Source organism: Onychomys torridus, chromosome 23, assembly GCF_903995425.1.
Source record: "Onychomys torridus chromosome 23, mOncTor1.1, whole genome shotgun sequence".
In the NCBI taxonomy this organism is placed as follows: Eukaryota; Metazoa; Chordata; class Mammalia; order Rodentia; family Cricetidae; genus Onychomys; species Onychomys torridus.
In genome coordinates this window covers 6375259-6399613 of record NC_050465.1, presented here as the reverse complement: position 1 = coordinate 6399613, position 24355 = coordinate 6375259, and positions in this window count along the sequence as shown.

The following is a 24355-nucleotide window of genomic DNA, read 5'->3' as shown; positions in this document are numbered from 1 at the left end:
CAAAACTCTCTCTTCATGAGAGTCCATGCATGAGAATTTCTCTTCTGCCTTTGCCCTTTACCTCACTCTGCAACAAATTAGTAATGAAACTCCCTGGACCCTCTGAGAGCCACGCTAGTGATTTGATTGAGTCCGAAGAGGAAGAGGAGGAGCTGGTTTGTAGCTGGTGGGTCTGGAGCACAGGTAACAAACTGGGGCTTATTACCAGCATCTGGAGGTGGAGACAGCTTTGGGGACAAAGGCCTCCTCTCAACACATCATCTCCAAGCTGTATGGGGTTGTTCCACACCCAGCTGATGTCTGCTTGGGTGGGGAAGCCCCGCCCTGCACATCTGGAACAGGTGGCAAGAGCTGGTGGCAGAGAAGCATGGTTTGGATTTGAACTGATTTTCCCACTATCCTTGGAGTTTTTCTGAGTTTTAACTCCCCATAAGAGGAAGTAGACAATACTGTGGGCATCAGCTGTCAATCACACAGCATCACAGATACACACTGAGAAAAGCAGGAAGGGTTTAAATGAGTCGGGAAACGACCATCACAGCTTCCCTTACAGCTCCATGCTTCTGCTTCACTGCCTGGGAAACAGAGTTTTATAGTTGAATCAGGGAATGAAAAGCAGAGCCTCCACTATCAGGCAATGTTCTTGCTTCAGGAATATCATAGCCTAGCTGTCTAGGTAAGTTTCTTAGTCTTGTGCCTCAGTTTTCTTAGCTATAAAATAAGGCTAGCAGCACCTAGATTTTAGGATTGTCCAGAGAATGAAAGGAACAGACACTCCTGGCTTTAATTATCACAACACATAGCTGCTCCTGCTCTTCACTCCCTCTACTTTTGAAAAATGTATTTAAGATATGAAGTATCCCAGCTCCTAGAACACCACACTTCTGGAGTTCCCTTGGCTTTTATTATAGTGTGATATAACTCTAACTTTGGAATAGTCCAAGGAAAGGCCGGACCAAAATGACTTCTCTGCTTCGTTTTTCTCAAGTTAGTTAAGAAAATGATCAGCCTAGAAAATGGCAGTCCTGGGCAAAAAGAGGAGGAGGGAGGAGTCCATTCTTCTATAAAAGGCAATTCGCTGAGTAAACAGCCCTGCGTGGCCGAGCGCGGTCCAGATGAGCAATGATTTATGAGTGGGAAATCTGGGCCGCCTGGCTTCAGCTAAACAGTGGGGGAAGATGGAAAGCAGATGTCTGACCTTCATCCCAGAGGCCCCTGGGTGAAGAGGCAAGTGGGAGCAGGGTGAGAAGCAGCCAGGGATCTCCAAGAGCCTGTGAGCTCAGGGGATCCAGAGAGCAAGGAGGAGGAGGGCAGAAGAGAGAAAAGCCTGATGGAAATCAAATTCCCCTAAGCAGGAAGGTCGGAGCCAGACCTGGTGCTTGTGTGGGATATGTTCCTTGCTTACACAGGTTCCCATGGAAAGGTTCAGGCATTTTCATTTGACTTGACTACTTGAACTACAAGTGTGTGTGTGTGTGTGTGTGTGTGTGTGTGTGTGTGTGTGTGTATGTGTGAGTTTATATGAGTGTGCATGTGAATGTATGTGTGTAAGTGTGCATGAGTGGGTGAGTATGAGGGTACAAATGTGTGGGAATGCCTGTGAATGTGTGTGAACACATCTGAGTCATGTCTTTGTGAGTGTCATGTGGCATGTGTGAGTGTTGTGCCTGTACATGTGTTTATTATGTGTTTATGAGTTGGGTGTGTGTGTGCTGTATGGATGTGGTGTGTGTACAAATGGTGTGTATAATGTGTGCATACACAAGTGCCTATGCATACACACATGATACATTTCAAAATACATTGTACTAAAATGTCTCTTCTCTTTCAATTAGATCTCTGCCTGAAACCTGAACACAAGACAAGGTTTTAATGTAATTCTAACAAACCTGAAATCAATCAAGAGTCTGTGTGTCCTCACTGATAAACCAGTGGAAAGGATATGGCAATCTGGCACCAGGGTTGGCAAATGGTGGCCCAGAGATTAATTGTTGTCCACAGCTTGTTTTGTGAAATTCATGATTACATGTCCCTCAAAGCCTCATGTGAGATTGGGCCATGTCTGACCATTTGCCAGGAAGTCAGCAATTCTTGATCTGGACTATGCAAGTATCTGGACACTATTGCAAGAAAAGTGTTGCAGGTCCATTGTTGGTCAGCAGGATGATGGCTTCTGTGAGCAATTACTTAAAGTACATTAGAGAGCTATGTGGTTCTGCTGGGTTAACAGTTCTGCCAGGTTACAAACAGTTCTGCTGGTTTACAAACAGTTCTGTCCAGGTTACAAACATTGCCACCTCACTCACAGTGGCTCACCACCTGAGAAGTGAGGCATCGATGGAGCAGCTTTGCTCCATTACAGGAAGGTACACAGTGTTCTGGTCTGGTGGGGCTGGGGTGAGGCATGCTCTCCAGCTCAGAGCTGGCACTCATTTGCCAGACCTCACAGGAGCGTGACACATGGACCAGGAAGTCAGGAAAGAGTAATGCATCTTACATTTTGAAGATTTCCATAGAACAAGTCCTTTAAGGAGAGGCAATCATCAGAAAATCACGGTTGAGGTTTGTATAACCATGAGGATAATAATATGCTAAGTGCGATAATATGATAAACCCAAACAATAATTAAGCCAATGACTACTGAAATCAATGTGTGCATGTGTGTGTGTATGTATGTGTGTGTGTGTGTGTGTGTGTGTGTGTGTGTGTGTGTGTGGTGTGGTGTGGTAGGCACTGGGCCGAGTATCTCCTATGAATGTTTAACCATCATCATAACATAACAGTCATCCTAACAAAATCTCGGTCAATATACACATATTTTTCAGAAAGTGTGTCAGAATGCTTGGTGATTTCTTATCACTCAAGGCTATAAACGTCCAATGTGTCCACAGAGAACTTGTGTGGGGTTTCAGAGGAGGCTCAGCAGCGGCAGATGTACTCCTTATCTACAGGCCTATGTGAGACAGAGCTCTGTCAAACAGAAGGATGGCAGCTAGCTGGAAGGACCAGGATTCTACTCTACCTGGAATTCTATCTGGAATTCAGCTTGTACTAAAATTGGCCAAATTCTTGCCTCTATTTTCCCATGGGTAAGGTGTTGGGCACCTTTAAAACTTCCCTCTTTCAGTTGGTTTTTAAACAGTTCAAACATGAAGGACCAAGAGATTATTTCTTTTTCCCTCATCAGGGTTCCTGTGTTTTGAGGGAAGCTCTGTCAGAGTTCCTTGAATCTGTTATCTAACATCTTTTATTGTTTTGATATAATATTGCCTACAGTTTCTTCCAATAATTCTTTGGGTCATCTTGTCCCCTTATTAGGTGTAATTAAATTTGTATTGGATTATTTTCTACTTGTGAGACTTATATTTTATACAATTGACAAAATATACACATAATTTCTAAATATTTCTTCACTTAAAATAACACATGCTAATCCTTACAAAAGATTTTTTTTATTGGTCTCAAAATTTCCCCCAGTGTGTAGATACAGACAGGTGGACTTAACTAGAATTCTTATGGTAGTCACTGATATTAAAATCATTATTGTCTGAATGGAAAGAGCGTCTAGATGCATTTGAATGCATAATAACATCCAGATACTTTCTTTTCATGGAAAAGTGTCAAGGACCAAGATGTCAGGAACCAAACATGAACCATGGAAAGTACTAGCTAGGCCAGAGAACAAGTCATAAGCCCACTGCCCCTTCCCAGAGCAGTAACACCTGTTTACTAACCAGAGGCTCCCAAAGATAAGAGAAAATCCCACAGTCAGGTGCCATGACAACCAAATGTAAAGAGCATTCCATGGTCAGGTAGCCTAGCAACAGAACAAATGGGCCCTGACCAGTGACCTTAGCCAACATCTTGCAGTTGCACGATCTGCATGTCCCCCACGCCCGGCACCCCTTCCACATTCTGCACATCCCTTCCCCCTTCCCTCCTTCCTGCCCCCTCCCCTCCTGTGCTATATAAGCCTTGCTGAGGACAATAAAATCTGCAGCTTGATCAGAATCCTGTCTTGCTCTCGTCCTTCATGTCCTCCATCCCTTTCATTTGCTCCCACAGGTGGGTTGCCCCCATTGAAACCCAGCTGGCCGTGGCAGGAAAGACTACTGAAATAGGATTATTATCAGGGCATGGCCACATGCTGAATTAGTTTAATAGCCAGTGTGATGTGGCTTTTGAGATGCCTATAATGATAAACCAATTCTAAGAAAATCCAATTTTCCCAGCCACTGAAGCATCCTTAGTTATGCTAGGTTTGGCTTTTCTTCACTGTTGCCACGAAGATCTTCGATATGTTTCCCCAACATTTTTTGCTGTATTAAGAAGTAGGACTGTGGACAAGTCATTCTATCACTGTCTTTGTGGTACTGCGTGTGCATGTGTGTGTGTGTGTGTGTGTGTGTGTGTGTATGTGCATTCGTGCATGTTCCATATACTTGATTGTGCATGTATATATGCCCACAAGCACAAATGTGCAGACCAGAATAGGAAGCCAAGCATCTTCTCCCTTTATTCTGCAGACCACTTCCCGGATACAGGCTCATCCTCTCTAACAACCCTTGGCCTTTTTAAAGTGAGAGCTGTGTTCTTATTTTGATAGATGTCATCCACAATGCTTGTAGCTGAGGTTACTTCAAGCTGGTTGAGAGAGAGACAAGACTAGGGACAGGATTTTATGTCCTTTTTAAGGATTGCAGTTGCTCTCTTGTGAGACAGAGCTACTAAAGAACTCCTTATGGAAGGTGACGTAGATAACACTCACTTTTGAAGATGGTAGATGGAATGGGTAGAATGGGTCAATAGAGAGCTAGAAAGAAATGATGCAGCACAGCAGAAACAGCGGTGGGCATGGAAGAGAGGGACCAAGCAGTAATGAAGGGGACAGCGTGTGGAGGAGTAAGGACTTTCTCAGAGTGTGGGCTGGGACAAGAAAGCGGTGCTGCAGGGCATAAGCAGGGCTTCTTTGGGAGTGAAGGTGGGGGATGGGCTGTGGGTTAAGTTGCCTGAGTCTGAGGAGCCCTTTAGAACTCCGAATGGACTGAAGATGGTGGGATTGCCTGAGTCTGGAGCTCAGATGGAGGGCAAGTGAGGAACAGACCTCCTAGAACATTCCACCCACAGCTACTGTCTGAGGTCACGACAGATGCTGTTGCACAGGCAGAGGGTCAGCACAGAGACAGCAGGCATCCACAATCTCCAGGGTCTTTGGGTGGAAGGTTAGAACTGGTGGGGCCTGAAAGGGAGATAAGAAATTGCCAAGCAGCTTAGAGGAGAGTAAGGAGCCTGAGTCTTGGGGATGGAGGGAAGAAATGAGATCTAAGGGAATGAGGACATTATTTGACTGCACCATGTTTTAGGCAGGGAGTGCACTGAAGAGCCAGAGATTGGTAACAATGATGGGTAAACACAGTGCTGGAGAAGGAAGGGAAGAGTTGAGGCTAAAAACAGGGTACAGGGCGCCTTAAGAGCTCCACGTTGTATTTTAGGGAAGACTGAGCTCTCCTGAAGGTCACTCCCTCCACTTCCACATTTTAGCTGAGGACGCCATAATGACATTTGCATTTGGGAAGGTCACCATTGTCCTCCCCACCCCAAGACTGGATGGAAACTGCAGTGCCAGCAAGTCCTGTGGCGTTTCAACTGTGGCCAGATTTTTAAATCCTGTAATCCGTTTCCCCTTGTGCGGGCTCCTTCATCTCACACGAGTGACTTTCAAAGTGAAGTCAGAGAACTCTGGAATGCATTTCTTGGGATTGCCCCTAAACCAGCCTGCCTTTGAGAAATCTTACCATCCAGAAGTGGTTGTGTTTCTGCCTTGGGCTGCGGTCAGGGGCTACCAGCTCTTGTCCATTTGCTCTCTGAGGAGTGTGCCAAAGCCTTATTGGTCCACCACTGCTCAAGTTTTTCAGTGAGTCAGTTCCTCTGGGAAGTGAAATTATGCTGCATTGGACATGGAACCCTTATTAGGAAAAGGAAATTTAACCAACCAAGACTCTAAGGCAGGGATCCTCAAACACCCGAATCCAATTTGAGCTACTATGTGCAGTGTGTTGTGACCTCCTTCCTCCAGACTGTCCCTAACTCATTTTCTGTTTGGATTTTAAGTAAAGACAGCAATGGTCATTCTCTGAATATTCTGATTATTTTTTTATTTGAAACAATTATTCTTGTGTTGGGATGGCAAAACTCCAAGCTTTTTTTCAGTCAATGATAATTTTGGGATACTGTACATTTTGCTAAGTGTCTTAGTGTTTCTATTGCTGTGATGAAACACCATGACCAAAAGCAGGTTGGGGAGGAAAGGATTTATTTGGCTTATACTTCCACATCACTGTTCATTATCAAAGAAAGTCAGGACAGGAACTCAAATAGGGCAGGAACCTAGAAGTAGGAGCTGATGCAGAGGCCATGGAGGGGAGCTGTTTACTGGCTTGCACCCATAGCTTGCTTAGCCTGCTTTCTTATAGAACCCAGGACCACCAGGCCAGGGATGGAACCATCCACCATGGGCTAGGTCTTCTGTCATCAATCACTAATGAAGAAAATGCTAGATAGGCTTGCTCACAGCCTAATCTTATGGAGGCATTTTCTCAGTTGAGATTCCCTCTTCTCAAATGACTTTAGTTTGTGTGTCAAGTTGACATAAAACTATACAGCATATGAAGTGATTCTATTTGGGGAGAACACTTTTTTTAAGTGATGAGTAGTGGGGACTTTCTCATGTAGCAAACATTTTTCACCCACACCATTAATACAAGATGCTGTGTGACACATGGAGGACCCAGAAAAGAACAGGGCGGAGGAGCTGCTATCTCCACATAGCTTGAATCTAGATTGAAACTATTTGAAGAAGCACAAATGCAGTAATGGGTCTGCTCCGACCATCTACTCTGACTGTCAGATCTTAGATGTTATCTGCTTCAGACAAGGGGCTGACACATGTCCCCTTGCTGGTGTCTGCAAAGACTGGAAGTGAAGAATCACCACAGCAAATCACTTAAAAAAGGCACAAGTAGAGACCCTGGGCTTGGAGGGATGGCTTCATCCATCAAGTGTTCGCTATGCAAACACAAGGACCTGAGTTTCATCCTCAGAACACACATAAAAAGCATGCATGGTAACAAGTGTTTATAATCTTCCCAGCCCTGGGAAGGCTGAGGTAAGAGGTTCCCTGGGTCCATCTGGCTACTGAGCCCTGGGTCCCAGTGAGAAATAAGTTTCTGTTGCAGAATATTTGTACACCTTGAAGATGTGTCTTTTCCAAGGTGCCTTCTGATTGGTTTGATAAAGGGCTGAATAGCCAATAAGCAGGAGGTATAGGCAGGATCTGGGGAGAGAAAGGAAGAGGAGGAGGAATCTAGGCATATAGGAGATGCCAAGAGACATGAACAGGAAATGGGAGGTGCAAGATGGGAGAGAGGTAATGCCACATCATAGGACGTAGATTAATATAATGGGCTAATTTAAGCTACAAGAGCGAGTTAGGAACAAGCCTAAGCTATAGGCTGAGCTTTCATTCAAGTCTCCATGTCATTATTTGGGAGTGTCTGGCCAGACAGAAAAAAGACTCATTACAAGCCTCAAAAAACAAAGTAGTCTTTTAAAAAAATCCCCATAATATGTGTAGTATGTGTATAGCTGTAGGGTCATCTACTGGAGTATGGACAGTCTATTAATGGTTGCATCCCAGAAGGAAACTGATTCTCCCTCTTCTAGCAACCATCAATCACCAATAGCTCTTCAGAAACTGCATGACCCTTCCCCATCCATTCTGGGATTTTGGCTCAACTGATCTTGTGCAGGTCTTGTGATCAAAACACATTACATGTATTTACGAAATTCTCAAGCAATAAAGTAAAGGAAAAAAGCAAGATCAAGGTGGATGTCTTCTGAGTAAGGAACCACACCAGCACCCCTATGGACCTTTATTCTACACACACACACACACACACACACACACACACACACACACACACACATGAAACCCCACACACCCTATTTTATTCACTAATTCATCCACTGAGATGTTATACAGACATGGTTAGACCCACATAGACTTCCTGAGAATTCTGTGTCTACAAAGCCGGCTGCAGTGTGTCACACCTTCTCGATAACCTAGGGAGGTTGACAAGGCTGGCATTATTTATTGAGTCTATTCTACAGTGAATGAGAAATACCAGCCCTCTACTTCCTCCAGTCAGGGTCTCCAATAGCCCAGGCTGGCCTCAAACTCATTATGTAAACTATATAGTTGAAGATAATCTTGAATTTCTGCTCCTCCTGCTTCCACCTCCAGAGCTCTGGGACTGCAGCTGTGTCCTACCACACCTGGCCTTAGGGACACAACTTTGGGGTGTTTATTGTGTGCTCAGTCCTATTACGTCTACATCTGGGATTTAAAGGCACTGAGATAAAAAGATGTCACTAAGCTGAAGAAAATCTCAGAGTTCAGTGCACAGGGTGTGGTATGTCCAGAGAGTGTTCCTCCAAGTCAGGGTATGTGGGTCAACTGGCCTTGTGTGACTGGGTTTTTGTTCTGAACCCTTGGTGTGAGTGAACACAGAAATCCCTGCAGATGCAGATGATGGCTGGTTCCCATGGTGTGTCCTGGGAGCTGTTGAAGACATTTCGTTTAAAGATGAGTCACTAGGGAGTGAGCAAGACACAGGGGAGGATGGTCTCTGATGGCTTCCCTCACTGTCCTGCCTGACGGGTGTCAGCGCCCACATGCACAGTATGATTTGTCAAGGTCCTCTTCATTCCAAATAAGCTCAGAACTTCGAGGTCCCGTTAAACTGCAGTGCAGAGATTTACAACCGTTCTGTAAAAATTCCATCTAGTTAGTTCTGGCTCCCGCCCCTGCTTTCCTTCTGCAAAGGGTGGGTTGGGGTGGACTGCTCAAACCTTCCTCAGTTCTAACTTCTGTAAAGCTGTCTTTAAGGATTCTGTAAAGGACCCCGCCACATCCGTGCCATGTGACATTGATGAGGGCCCAGCAAACGTCTGTCAGAGCTGCAGTCTATGTGGACAGAAGCTTTATGATGTTCTTCTTCAGAACAGGGACGTGTGAGATGACTGCCCGCATAGAGACGCCAAAACCGGCATTCAGAATGAGACACCAGCCCACGGTGCGGCTTGTGACTCAGTTGCACACCTCCCCATTGTCTTTCCAACCCCCCCACTCCTTGTAGACCCTGCCCCCTTCTGATCTCACCTTTCATGTGATCTTGGGGTACCATTGCCAGCAACTTTGAAGCATTTTCCCACCCCCATACTCAGAGTCTCTGTCTCCCTCCATGGTAAGGACCGGACTTCTAAGCACCTCTCTCTCTCTGCATCTTTAGCATCTTTCTACTACTTCATCCATCAGTACCATATGCCCTAGTGTCTCCTGGTCTAAAGCAAATGAGGATACACAGGCAATACCCGCCAATGCTTCTAACTCATGGTCTTCTTCACCACTCAGTGACACAGCCAAGCCGCCCCTAGCGCCTTTAGATGCTAACTCCACTGCGTTGGTTGGTTACAGCCAACACCCTAACTACCCAACATACCACCAGACCGGGCTGGGATTTGGTCACTGTCTAAGGGAGGTGATCTGTGGCTTTTCACACCTCTGACTTCTCTGAGAACCTTGCCTCTCTGTTTCCCGGACCCTTCTCCTCTGGTCTCTCCTGCTGCTGCACCTAAACAGGAAGTGATCTATGCCTCTGTCTTAAAGCTGTTTGCTCAGGGGCTTGCACTGTCCTGTCTTCTGGTGCAGCACACAGAGCCTGGTTAGTGCTCTTGATGTAAGTCAGAATGTCATCTCAAAAGGCAAGTGAGAGATGTTGGAATGAAATGAAGAACAGGTACGCCAGGGCGAGGCTTATCATTTAGATCGCTCACATGGATCTATTTTAATTAGAATGCTATTATATCCTTTCTTCCTTTCTCTTTCCTTCATCAACCCCTCCCATGTTCTTTTCCTGCACCATCCCATAACCTTCTTACTCTCTTTCAAACTGATGGTCTTTTTTCTTTGGTTATTATTGTTATATACATGCACACAAATGCACATATATATTAATATAACCTCCTGAATCCATTGAGTGTTGCCTGTATGTACACAATTTCAGGGCTGACCACTTGAGATTGCATACACAATTAAGAGGCTCTGTTGACATGACCCTTCATATTAAAAATGTTCTATTCATCATCAGCATATGGAAAGGATGTTCTAGATTTACCAGAAATGACAACGGCTAAAGTATGGAGCCAGTCTGTAACTCAGAATCCCCTGTGGGAATGGAAAGTGTGATAGATGATGATCAGGAAGCTCAGAGAGATGATGGGTAATGACAGACAGATGACAGATGGAGAGATGGAGAGAAAACAGAGGCCCAGTGGGAATCGGCCACTGTGAGTGTCCTCAGAATGGTATACCCTGTACTGCCGCTCTCAAAACTTCATTTTCCTCTCTCCACTTTTATTCAGCGGACTGTTTATCTTTATAAGCTGTGTTTTTCAAAACCCCAAAAGGGTTTGGAAAAAAAAAAAACCCATAGAACTAAACTGGTGGGACCAGATGGGGGTGGGGTTAGCAACTGCCAGCCAGATGAGGGTTTCTCCGAGGTCACCGTCCTTTCTTGAGATTTCCGTCTTTTCATTTTTTAAGTAGATGGAACATAGAGTAACAGATGACAAGTAACCTGGGGTCATCCAGGCCGCATGACTGAGCTGCACGTGGCCAGGCCTGGCTGCCACTGGTCACAGCATGGTGACTGCTTTCTTCTTGCCTCCAGAAAACAGAGCTATCCTAGGATCCTTCTCTGTCAGCTGCCAGTTCCCGGGGGAAGTCTCCACACAGTGTTTGTCCTCTTGCCCCTGACATGTCCGCTGACCTGCACTGGCCTCTCACTGTTGGGGTTTTTCATTCTTTCTTTCTTTCTTTTGTTTTTTCAAGACAGGGGTTCTCTGTGTAGTTTTGGTGCCTATCCTGAATCTTGCTCTATAAACTACACTGGTCTCGAACACACAGAGATCATCCTGGCTCTCCCTCCTGAGTGCTGGGATTAAAGGTGTGCACCACCACCACCTGGCTGCCATTGCAAATGTTCTCCTGTGTCACCATCCTCTAACTTTAGGTCCATGGACCACCTCCTTCACAAAGCCTTCCTCGGTGCCTTCTGGCTCCTGGTTTGCTCTGAAGTTGTCAATCCGAGTTAGAAGCTTTAAGAATGAGAAGTGCACAGCTGTGAGCTTGGAGTCTCATCTCCCAGCCAGTCCTACTTGCCATGAGATTCTGAGATAAGGGACAGGTCAGCTGCTCTTCATGGAGGGTGCAGAGTCCCCTGTGACATCTGTGAGACTGCATGGATGTCAGGAGATGCTTCCCTGCCCCTGAACAGGTACCCTGTGTGCTCAAGTTTGCAAGGAGATGGGGAGGGGCCGGAGCAGGTGGTACCCCTCAATCTCATTGGCATTGATACCTGGTGGCTGCCTGGCCAGGGCAGCAGGCTTCCAGGCCTGGGATTAGTGACTCAGGTGGTTCTTGTCCAGCACTTTGACCCGTCTCTGCTGTTATAAGCTGCTAAGATGTGTTTTAGCGACAATGATATCCCATTTCCCCCCCACATCTACCCAGCTGCTTTGCCCAAGGTTAGACCATCACGTTATAGTTATTTTCTACCCAGTGGTCCCTCATGCCATTTGTTCTCTGCTGAAGAGGAGTTTCAAGGCTCTCGAACATTCTACCCAGGGATAAGTAGACATTCTGCTAACCAGATAGTATAGTTCAGCTAGAGAGCAGGGGGACAAGTGGGGACCATGTGTGGACACACACACATACACACACACACACACACACACACACACACACACACACACACACACACACACACACACACACACACGCTGTCCCAGCACCTAGCACAGACATCCCTGACAGCTGCAGATGGCAGTCATTCTTGAGTTCTGGTATTAGAGGTGGCAGGCAGCTGGCTGGGCGGGAAATGCTGGCTCATACCTGGGTAAGTTGTTTTAAATTCTGCAGAGCAACCCCCACCCCCAAACACCTCTATTGAATAGAATCATCCATAAGGTGCAGCATCACCTACTTCTCAGGTATGTCCTGAGGTGAGGAGAGGTTAGGGAGGAGGACCAGTTAGGAAGCCAGGGCTAGCTGGAGTCTGCTCCTGGGAGAGAGGCAGGCCTGGGGCCCTAGGCTCAGAACAGGCTTGTAGCCATGAGCCTGCCTCTTTCCAGAAGCAAGGAGAAGACAGAGCCATGCTTCTTCTGAGAGTAAAGAGTGAGCAGTTGTCCCTGTTCATCCCAGACAGGACGCAGTGGCCTCCAGGGACTCTGCCAGCAGGCATGGGAACAGAGGCTGGCCGCTCATTCCTTTCCCCACTTGGCAGGGAGTGGCCCAGTATGGAAAAAACATTCAAACTTCAGCCTGGAGTTGTGCAGCCAGCTTTCTGCTAATGGTGGAGCAATGGAAAAATCGTAAGAAGCTTAGGAGCCCGTCTGCCTGCCTATGTTCACGGGGAAGCCTCCTGGCATTTATTTAATCCTTTCTAACTAATGCCAGACAGAGGTTCCCAGTGGTTTCATTTGCATATGCGCTAATTGGGTTGTTTTTACACAGTTGTGATTATTCATTAGCCACGTGAGCAATTTTACAGCTCAAAGCACTTGAACCCAGGTGCCACAGCTGCCTAATTGATGGCTATTTTATTTATGTACACTTCAGAGAGTGGTTGGGGTGGTCTGTGTTTCTGAAGTCATCTTCATTGTTAGATTGAGTGACCGAGACAATCAGAGAGAAGAGGGTAGTTCTGGAGAAAGTCAAGTTGATGTAGGGTGCTTCCAGTCTCGTCATTGGGAATGTTGGTAGGTCACAGGACTCCTTATTCAGATTACGAATGCATAGTGGGCACACAACATTCAGCACATGGCCATTTTCTGCTCCCATGGCAATTCTGTGGAGCTGGGTCCCACCATGATTTCAATTACAGAGAAAGAATTGACTTCGCCTGGATCCCATGGCCAGTAAGAGGTTAAGCTGGGATTTGAATTCATGCAGTGTGGAAGAACCCTGAGTTGAATCTTTGTTTCTTAAGGACAGAAAAAGAAAGAAAGAAAGAAAGAAAGAAAGAAAGAAGGAAGGAAGAAAGAAAGAAAGAAAGAAGGAAGGAAAGAAGGAAGGGAAGAAAGAAAGAAAGAAAAGAAGAAAGAAAGAAAGAAAGAAAGAGAGAGAGGGAGGGAGGGAGGGAGGGAGGAAAGAAAGAAAGGAAGGAAGGGAAGAAAGAAAGAAAGAAAGAAAGAAAGAAGGAAAGAAGGAAGGAAGGAAGGGAAGAAAGAAAGAGAGGAAGGAAGGGAAGAAAGAAAGAAAGAAAGAAGGAAAGAAGGAAGGAAGGAAGGAAGGGAAGAAAGAAAGAAAGGAAGGAAGGAAGGAAAGAAGGAAGGGAGGGAGGGAGGAAAGAAAGAAAGGAAGGAAGGAAGAAAGGGAAGAAAGAAAGAAAGAAAGAAGGAAGGAAGGAAGGAAGGAAGAAAGAAAGAAAGAAAGAAAGAAAGAAAGAAAGAAAGAAAGAAGGAAAGAGGTTATCAAGGCTGTCCCCATAATCAGCAAGAGAGGGAGTGGGGGAGGTCACAGGATGTCCAAGACAACAGAAAGGGCAAGAATGAAGGCCATTTGGGGAGGAGGATATGACCCAGAGGCTGAAGTTGTCACACTGTCCCCTTCAGGGCCAGCTGAGCTCTGTGAAAAGGCCGTGCAAGCTCCTACACATCAGAACAGATGACTGGATCAAACTGGACCCAGTGTGTCAGAACTGAAGCTATTTCTAGAGTTGTTCTTGATATATTAGAGATGAGGTCTGGAAACTTCCAGAAGGCAAATGCCTTACCCAACACTATGGCTTCTGAGCTATTTTCTTTGGCAGACTGTACTTTGTAGCTGATCCAAACTCCCCATCATTCATTCCTGACAATTCAAACAGGGCACCAAGTATAGAAGTGGTATTGAACCCAGGCTGCCAGCGATCCATGCAAAAGCTGTTTCCACAGAAACAGACCTGTCACCATGGAAACCACATGAGGTCACTTGGGACAGAAATACAACTGCTTCGTATTATTTGTTCCAGAATAAAATGACTTTTCGATAATGTGTCAGTTATTTTAAAAAATAAAAATAAAATAAAAGACTTTGTTTCTTTTCTAAAAGTTAAAATTAAAAAAAAAATATTATTAATGTATATGTGTACATGTGCATGCACTTGCTTGCATAAGTACATATGGACATGTACACACTTGCCCATATGCCAAGGCCAGAGGATTACTTTAGAGAACTGAGCTTTCTCTAAAAATGAAAGTTCTCTGCTTTCATCATGGATGCCAGGAACTCAGTTGATGAGGTTTACATGGAAAACACCTTTACCTGCTGGGCCATCTCACCAGCTCTGCTCTGTTTTTATACACACAGGTAAATTATATAAAGTCTTAATACCCATGTACCTGGATAGGCTTCTTGAAGCAAGTTGCTCACCATCTTATCATGCAGGGAACAAACACACTGAGCACCAGAGAAGGTGAGCACCAGGGTTCTCAGGCTGGCCACTCCAGTGATTCGTAATTGATAGAGAAGAGGCCGAAGCATCTGTGGAGGAGAGTTTGTTTGATACAGTTGCAAAACAGTCCTCACATCTTTTCTCAGAGGTATGGCTTATGTTTTCAGATGGGCTTGGAAACAAAACCGTCTTTAACAGTATTATTACAGAGTGAATAACTCTTACTTGGGAGACTCTGTGAGAAGAGATACTATCAAAAGTGCTGACTTTAGTCCAATTGCCACAATCCATGCTTAGCTTGAGACCTCAATATCCTTCTTTTAACTTTTCATTCTTGTTTTAAGTAAAAACACAGTAATTTCTCTGCTTTTTTTCCTTCTTATGGTTATGAGGACTATTTCTATTACTATTAGTCTATGATCTTTAAATAAAAGTGCAGTGGCATAACTCTTGATAAAATGAAATGTTATTGTATGTGATGGGTTTTTAAATTTTTAACTAGTTAATTAATTAACTTAAAAATGTATGTGTGTGTGCCTGCTTGCTATCTGAATGCAGAGTCCCAAGTGGTTGTGAGCCACCCAATGTGGATGCTGGGACCTGAACCCAGGTCTCCTGTGATAGCAGCAGGTGCTCTTAAACACTGAGCACTTTTTCCATCTCATCTGGGATGGTTTTGATGAAACTTGTCCCTGATAGTTTATGTCCTTGGAGCCCCCAGGATGGCAGTGTTGAGGGGCAGTGGGACCTGGACTTTAGATCATGAGGATGCTGCTTTCAGAAGGACTCAGTGCGCTTCATGTAGGGTCCTAGCTAGTTCTCTATTGCTCAAGTTGTTATAGGAGAAGGCCTACTTCCTGCCTGTTGCACTCTTGCTACAAGTCTACACAACCCCACCACTGTGATGCCATCTGTCCTGAAGCAATCACTAGAAGCACTGTGACTGGGAACTGTACCCTGAACCTTCATAACTATGAACTGAATGAACCTCTTCTTAATGTAAATTTTAAATGCCTCAAATATTGTTATAGTAGCATAAGATGGCTTAGTAGATTAAATTACAATATTCAAACATTTGTGTGCTCTTTGTCACATGACCTATGCTTAGACCTATCTTTTTATGACTTTATATTGGATACAGCCCTTCACTTATCAGAGTTTTCTTCATATCCATGTGTGGATGGGCATGGAAATATATTTCTTCTTAACCCAAAGTTAGATGGAAATATATTCTCCGGCCTAGAGATGTTGTCTTGCTGCATGGTTTGTCTCATAACAACTGGAATGCCAACATGTGTCTCCTTGGTGGTTTATTTATGTATAAATTTTTATTATACTTATTCATTCTCTCTATGTCTCTGTGTCTCTGTCTCTCTCTGTGTCTGTCTGTCTGTCTGTCTGTCTCTGTCTCTGTCTCTGTCTCTGTCTCTGTCTCTGTCTCTCTCTCTCTCTCTCTCTCTCTCTCTCTGTGTGTGTGTGTGTGTGTGTATGTGTAGGCTGTGTGGAGACTCCCTTGTGGAGGTCAAGGACAACTTGGGAGTTTAGTTCACTAATTTACGTTCATATTAATTTCTCCCAAGTTTTCATTCTATTGTGTGTTGATGAACAACTTCATCCATGTGATTGACAGTCTTTTAGAATAATTTTAAAGAAGCCCTTTGGCTGGGCCAGAATACATGGTACAAACCACTCTTTCAGGAACTTAAACCAAATTGCCTTGCCCAGCAGTTCCATTGGGCTTTCTCTCTGTATCTTTGCCAAAAAAATTGTTCATTAGTTTTCTTTGTCTTTTTTTAACCAGGCGTTTTGGAATGATGCTAATTACTTTAAATTCCAATTGGCTCGGTAAATTAAACACAGCATTTCTGATTGTATTTATTTACTCCATCTCTCTCTTTTGCATCCCCCCCCATCATTTTGCCCCTTTTCTGACTTACGTTTACTAAGGAAAGATGGGTTCAGTGTAATTTGATCTTTATCCAAAAAATAAAAATAAAAAATAAAGAAAAGAAATTGCTGCCAATCATTGACCACAAAACTTCTCCTTTACTTTCTTAAGTCTACTTCTTTTTTTTCCCCCTTTTTTGATTTCTATGAAAATCTGAGCATGCTTGCTACATGGCTTTAAAATATTTTTTGAGATGTATATTTTTATATTATGTGCATGGTGGTTCTGCCTGTATGTGTGTGAACCACACAGTGTTACTGGAGGCCAGAGGAGTGCTTTACTGACATCTTCTAGTTACCCTTCTGAAAGTACTTTTTCACTTTGCTGGTGACTGATGTCAAGTGACTCTGTCTTGACAAAAGTGCGTAGCCAGGCTCTGTTCTCCTTCTGATCTTTTCATCCTGATCTGTAGTGAGGTAAACTGGAATTCATCAAACCACACATCTCAAAACACGTCCTCGTCCCCTGTCACTGTCCTTTCTTCAGGTAAAACCAGTCGGCAGTGTGGGCTCCTTCTTTGGCCCCTTGCACTGTGAGGGTGCTCATTCCCAGCTCTGCCTGCCTGACAAACTGCAGATAATTTTTATGGGGATTTTTGTCTGAGTTGCTGTGGTGGCCTGGTGGCTGGTTTGAATTGCCAACTCTACACACTCTGGAATCATCTGGGAAGGCAGTTTCAGTAAAGCACTGTCTAGCTTGGCTTGTGAGCACATCTGTGGGGGATTATCTTGGTTACTTTGAGGTGGGAAGACCTGCCTACTATGGGTGGCACTATTCCCTGGGCAGGGGATCCTGGAATATATAGGAGCAGAGAAAGCAAGCAGAGCAAAAGTAAGTGTTCATTCATTGCTCTCTTTCTGGTTATGGATGTGGTGGGACCAAGTCCTTCAAGCTCCTGTGATGATGGACTGTAACCCAGAACAGTGAGATGAAATAAAACTCTCGTAAGTTTCTTTTATTTAGGTATTTTATCACAGCAATAGGAAATGAAGCTAATGTGGCTGCTTAGCTTTTTGACACCCTTAGGAATGGTCAAGTCAACCAATTCCTTCATAGTAATTTATCCTTTTATTGCAATGCACTGTTGATTAATGCTTCTTAAGTTAAAGACATAATTTGTAGGGCTGGCCTGAGTTAGAACTTGTTATGTGTCCCTAGTAGCATACATTGCCCTTCTATTTTAAGCTTCCCATTTCTCCCCTTTTTGTTCACCTGGGGAACAAACACATTTCAGAAGCACAGAACTGATAGGCTTACAGCTACAGAGCATGTGCTCTGGGATCCAAGGTAATGCCAAACATAGGAAATTTTCTGAGGGGAGAGGAAAGAACCAGGACCAGCTCTGGAGTGGACTGGATCTTTACCTCACCTCTAACAAACTGTGCAGCTTTGACAAGCATCCTTTCACTGGGTGTATCTACTGACCTACATCAGCCAGTGGAAGGGCATGAAGGTGCCTTGGTTCCCGTAGGATTAACAGACCCAGGATGCTGGACCCAAGAGGACACATAGGTGGAGTGGGTGATCTCAGCAGTGTTGGAGGCTGTGGGAGCTGGTGGCTCATCCTTCCATGAGTCAGGGCCGAGTCCATAGCCAAAACCAGTAGCTGTGTGAGCTGGAATAAGAGCCTGCTCAGAGTACTGTTGAAGGACACTGGGTGACTCACCTGGTCTGCTGGGTCACTCCCACCCCATCCCTACTCAATACTGGTGAAATTCTAGAACCATTCTTCTAGGCAAAGTTCTCAAGCTCAGGGGTCCATTGGCCACACTAGCCGCACACAGCTTTATTTGTTCTGTTAATGGGGGGATGGGAGCTTTTGCTTTATCGAGAAATTAGTTAGAAGGTTTGAAAATCTCTTTGTTTTATTTATTTTTTGTTATTGTTGTCATGCCAGGAATCAAACCCAAGGTCCTGGGAGTGTTAGGCAAGTGCCTCACCACTGGGCTGTGTGCGCCCATAACCCTTGTGCTTTCTCATTAAACTGACCAAGTTCTGCAGCTGCCCAGCTGTGCTCAGGCTCAGCCATGTTGTGGGCTCTTGCTCCTCAAGCCCTCAAGACCACTTCCTGCAACCCAACATGGGCACCCTGCCAGATGCTGGTACCATTCATACTGTTTTTTATTGCAGTAAAGAGAGAGGAATTAAACATTTCTCAAGTTCTCCTCAGTGCCCTATAAAGACATGAAAATTTTAAAAGAAAGAACACTATGGTTTCCAAGAAGAAAAAAATGAGTGGATGTGTAAAAACCAAACTAATTGACGTGTGAAAGTGAAGTGATTTTCTGTGCTTATTTTTCCCAAAAATTGTTTGTATATAAAAAAACCTCCAGCTAGAACAATAGTAGTACCATTTATGAGCAATGAAAAGCCTGGTGGAGAATTTAACAGATTGTAAAAACTGTGATTCCAATGAGCCTGTCTTAGTCACTTCTCTGTGGCTGTGATAAAGTATCCAGACAGGGACTTCAGGGAGGATGGGTTCATATTGGTTCATGGTTCCAGAGGGACACAGGCCATCACAGAAGTAAGACACAGCAGCAGGCAGGCAAGGCACGGTGGGGGAGCAGGAGCTGGCTAGTTGCACTGCATCCACACTCCAGAAGCAGAAAATGACACGCAAGTGGAACTGGGCTGTACAACCTCAAAGCCCAGTGACCCACTTCCTCCAGTGAGACTTCACCTCCTTAGGGGTCCCCAAACTTCTCCACCAGTGCTAACATCTGGGAACAAGCATTTGAGCACACAAGTCTGTGAAGGACATTTCACATTCAAACCACACAAACACAGCTTTTTAGGTAAGTTCAGCAACTGATATGACAAAAAACCAAAACAAAACCAAAAAAAAAAAAAATCAAAAACAAAAAGCACACCAAAAAAGCCTGTGCTGTAAGTGAAAACAGCCACCCAGATATAGGTCAAGTTCATCAGCATATCTCTCCAGCCCCCTAGAAGTTGTATGTTCTGCACATATGTATTACTGGAAGTGTGTTTGTTTTGCTGCATACATGGTGAAGGGAACATTAGGGGAAAGGTTACTCAGTTGCAGTATAGTTCCATATTGAGAAGGAAAGTCTGGATAGTAGCCATGCTCTCCATGAGCTGAGCTTTCCTGGGACTCAGTGAGCATCCCTGGGAACTTTTGAGTCTGTTGCACAGGACATCCTGAGTGTTTGGGAAATCACCTAGTTTTTCAAAGCTGAGAAAAAAATCGTCAAGTTGAATGCAGATGAATCCAAATGGGCACATAGGGCCATAGTTGGGCCCCTCTAACAGTCGTGTTAGTTGCTCTCAAGGCTGAATCCTCACAATCCAAGATGCTCAAAACAAGTGAAAATGCTTGATGCTAGCACAAAGAACTTGGGCTATTCACAGCAGCATTCCCAGAATATACTTGGTGCTCAGAAGAGAACACAGGTATGAAACAGGTCAGTAAATCTGGCATAGCCCTGCACTGAGCCCTCAGTCTCTCTGCATTGGGACCATGCAGTTGGGTGTATAAGGTCACTACTGTATGTACTATGGGAAGGCCTCTATCTCTAACATGGTACCGAAGAGCTGTTTAAAGCCATGGGATAACATCTCACAAGCAAACAGTCCTATCCTCTATGTCACATTTGAAATCAAGAATCAAGACTCAGCATTTCAGCAAATTCAACAAATTTAAATTCATGTTTGTTGGTTTTGTTTTGTTTTGTTTTTCTCTGCTAAAAGGACAACTTAGTACATGACTTTGTGACTCAATTCATATATTGTGAACTTGACCATTTCCTTTGCTTCGCCTGAATGACCACTCTGGAATTTGTAGGAGTGGAAGGTGAAATCCCAAAGCAGCTCCTAACATCAGACTTGGTTAAAATGGCCCAGCATTGGGCTGTTTGCTTTCCCCTGTGTCCAGGATCAGGAATGAAAACTTCAAAGTGATTGGGCCATCATCCAGGTCAGCATCAAGCCCTCATAGGTACCTTATAGATCAGTGGTCCTCAATATTCCTAATGCTGAAGACCCTTTAATACAGCTCCTCATGTTGTGATGACCCCCACCCATATGATCTTGTTGCTACTTCATAACTGCAATTTTGCTTTGTTATGAATTGTAATATAAATATCTGATATGTGACCTCCAAAGGGCTTGAAACCCACAGGTTGAGAGTCACTGCTCTAGAGTTGTGAAGGGACATTTTGTAGTGTGGGAGGTCTGCTGGCACATAGACAACAACCAACTCGTTAGAAGTTGAGCCATTATAGAATGGAATTGACAGTTATGAGCAGCAATACTAAATATTTGCTAGCATTTTAGTCATAGGAAGTCATGCTTTTGACTCTGTGATTTGCTTGTTGTTTGCCTTAGTTGTTGTTTTCCAACCTGATGCAAGCTAGTGTCATCTGGAAAATGCCAACTGAGCGCACAAATCTGTGGTGGATATTCCACATTCAAACCACACAAATACAGCTTTTCAATGTCGACTGAGAAAATGCCTACAGTCAGATTGACCTGTAGACAAGTCTGTAATGTGTTGTCTCAACTAATGATTGATGTGGGAGGCCCTAGCTCATCGTGGGTGGTCCCACCCCTGGACAAGTTGGCTCTGTGTGGTATAAGAAAGCAGGCAGAGCAAGCTAGTAAACAGCACCCCTCCATGATTTCTGCTTCAGTTCCTGCCTCCAGGTTCCTGTACTGAGTTCCTGCCCCAGCTTCTCTGCATGATGGACTATAAGCTGTAAGTGAAATAAACCCTTGCTTCCATAAGTTGCTTTTGGTTATGGTGTCCTTACTATAGCAATAAAATGATAGCAAATGAGGATAGACTTCAATTCAAAGGTTATTGCATTTCATGTAAATAACTGATAAAATAATAATTGTCTTTTTCCATTAGTATTTTCCCAATTTTGAATTAGAAAATAATGTTTGGGGGTTGGGGATTTAGCTCAGTGGTAGAGCACTTGCCTAGCAAGCACAAGGCCCTGGGTTCAAAAAAATAATGTTTGATGTCAGATGCATCCTGGTTCAGAAAAATTAAGGTTTCAAAAACTGTTCTCTGGAAATGGCCTTTCTAACACATGACCGCTTTACTCATATCTTTATCTGGTGCTTGGGTTCATCTGCTTTGTTACCCCTCCTTTTGTGGAGGCTGATTCCTGTCATATAGAGCTGCAGCCAGTGGCCCCCAGGAGCACATTGCTCTGTGCTGCTGTTGGGAGCTGGCATAAAGGACAAGTGTGGACAGTTGTAGCTGGGGCTTGAGCAAGGACTTCTGCAGTGGCCTGGGTGGGGGGGGGGAATAGGTGTGTGTGTTTCCTAGTGGAATCTACAATCAACTGGGCACATAAGAGGAAATGGGGGTATGTGCTCTTGGAAGAGCATGTATCAATTCTTTATTTCACAATAATATCCTCTACAAGAAGATTGTCAGTCCCCATTACTAATAAAAAGAGCATGTGCAGGTGGCTACTGAGGCCTTGAAGCTTGAGTTTCTCAGCTCTCCCCATCACTACAGGATCGCTTGCCTATTAAAGGTGAGAGGGCTCACATATAGGCAGGCTTGTGGCCATGTACTGTTGTATGGCTTCTGCAGGCCATCCTCTGCCGCTGTTCTTTCTCTGCTAATCTCAGTGCATGGGCACATTTACTCAGGAGAGAGCAAGGGAGTCATTATTCCCTAAGTCTCTGGGCAGCCACAGCTTCAAGGGTTCCTTCCAGAGTAGGGGGACATGTTCACTAGGTTATCCTTTCAGTGCAAAGGATAAAGTTCATCACTGTAGGGCAGACTGAGGTGGATGTTAAAAACCAACTTCTCATTAGTCACTGAGTTTTGGCAAACACAGAGCTTTCCATATCTAGCAACAGCTGCAACCTTGAATCTCTCAAGCCATGGTTTTCAAACAAGCTGTGGGCTGCTTCTCTTTTCCCATGTTGTCAAATACACTGAACCCATAAGTTCTTTCATAAGGTGGCCTATAAGCTCACTGTGCATTCCCCTCCCAAACTTCATCTCCTATTCACCACTTGAGAATTTGATTTTTAAGTAAAGCTGTTTTGAAAGATCTGATCATGTAGATTTCTCTATGGGAAACCCATGTGAACTATGGTTTCAATAGCAGGGTTACTAGGTAGGAAGACTAGCTGACCAGTCAACTAATCAACCAGCAAGCCAGCCAGTCATCCAACTAGCCAACCAACCAACCAACCAACCAACCAACCAACTAACCAGTAAACCAACCAACAGGTGAACTTGCCAACCAGCCAGCAAGCCACCAACCAACCAACCAACCAACCAACCAACCAACCAACCAACCAATCAACTAACCAATGAGTTAGTCAGTCAAACAGTTAACCAGCTAGCTACCTAATTAAACATCCAGCCATTCAGCCAGCCAGGTAGCCATCCAGCCAACCAACCAGTCTATCAGCTATCCAGTCAACCACAATCAACCACCCATTCATCTAGCCTCCAATCCATCGAACTATCCATCCAGTCTTCAATCCATCCAACCATCCGTCCATCCATCCATCCATCCATCCATACATACATACATACATACATACATACATACATACATACATCCAGTTAACCTGCCAACTAAACAGCTGATTATCTAGCCAGTCAGTCAACCAACCACTAACCAAACAGAAAACAAACCAATCAATCAACCATCAGATTAGAGTGAGGTTTGGTCTCTGAGAAGTTTGAGGGTGCCTGGAGCTTTGCAGTGATCCACTCCTGTAGAGATGGAGATTCTTAGCAACTTGATTTATACAATTTGCTTTCCTGCTCCTCTTTTGCTGACTTTCTCATGTGCCTCTCAGAGAAGTAAAATGAGAACCATAATTTCCTGCACAACCATCAGACATGGAGATAAGAAAATTATGGGCATGAAATCCTGGTACAAATCCCTTTCACCAAAATCCCTGCTAATATGATAAAATGAACATCACTGTTGGTGGGTGTGGTACATACACATGTAATTCCAGGACTTTGGGGCAGAAAGATCAGGAGTTCAATGTCATACTTAGCTACATAGTGAGTTTGAGGTCAACCTGGGATATGTGACAACTGTTTCAGAAAACAATCAAATAAATAAATAGATTCACTCATACTTGAGGCATTTCTGAAACATAATTATCAGGAATGCCCAACTAAATCATAAGAAATTCCACAATTCCAGAGTTGTTAAGTATATATTAAAGTTGGCCTCATTTCCTCTTCTCATTCATTTTTTACAAGTTATGATGTAAATTATCTTATAGAAATACTAATTTAGCCTCAGAGCCTTTTGGTTTGCAGTGTATAGAGGCTAACAGCTACCTGTCAGGTGGAGTTTGGGTGACAAAATGTAAATATAATGCTGACTTCATATCTGCCATATGGGATTCTTCAACTTCCTTCTGTAGGCTCTGGTGTTTTAAGGGATGAAACCTATGAGGATATCAAATGAAAATATTGAATAAATGTTCTGCTCACATCACTGTGGTTTAGAACTTTCATAATTGATTTATTCTTTTGTTTCTGCTGTGTCTGTTGTTCTTATCACATTCCTAAGATTGCTTTACAAACTATTTCTTAGTTTCATAGGATGCCCATGTTTATCCAATCAGAGACAAATACGGCCAGAGCACATGGCTCCAAGGCTCGGGCTGCCTTCTCTACAGCTTAGAGATTTGCAGGCTTGGAGACTTTGGACCTCTGGGCAGGTGTGCTTCTGTCTAGGGAATAACTATGTCTACTGAATTAGAAGACAAGACCCACATGTGGCCATGTGTGGCCTGATGCCAGCCACAGAGCAGGCAGCCAGAGAAGTTAGTCTGTTGTGTGGAGCAATTGATCCTGATCACCAAGGAGACCTCTTCGGTG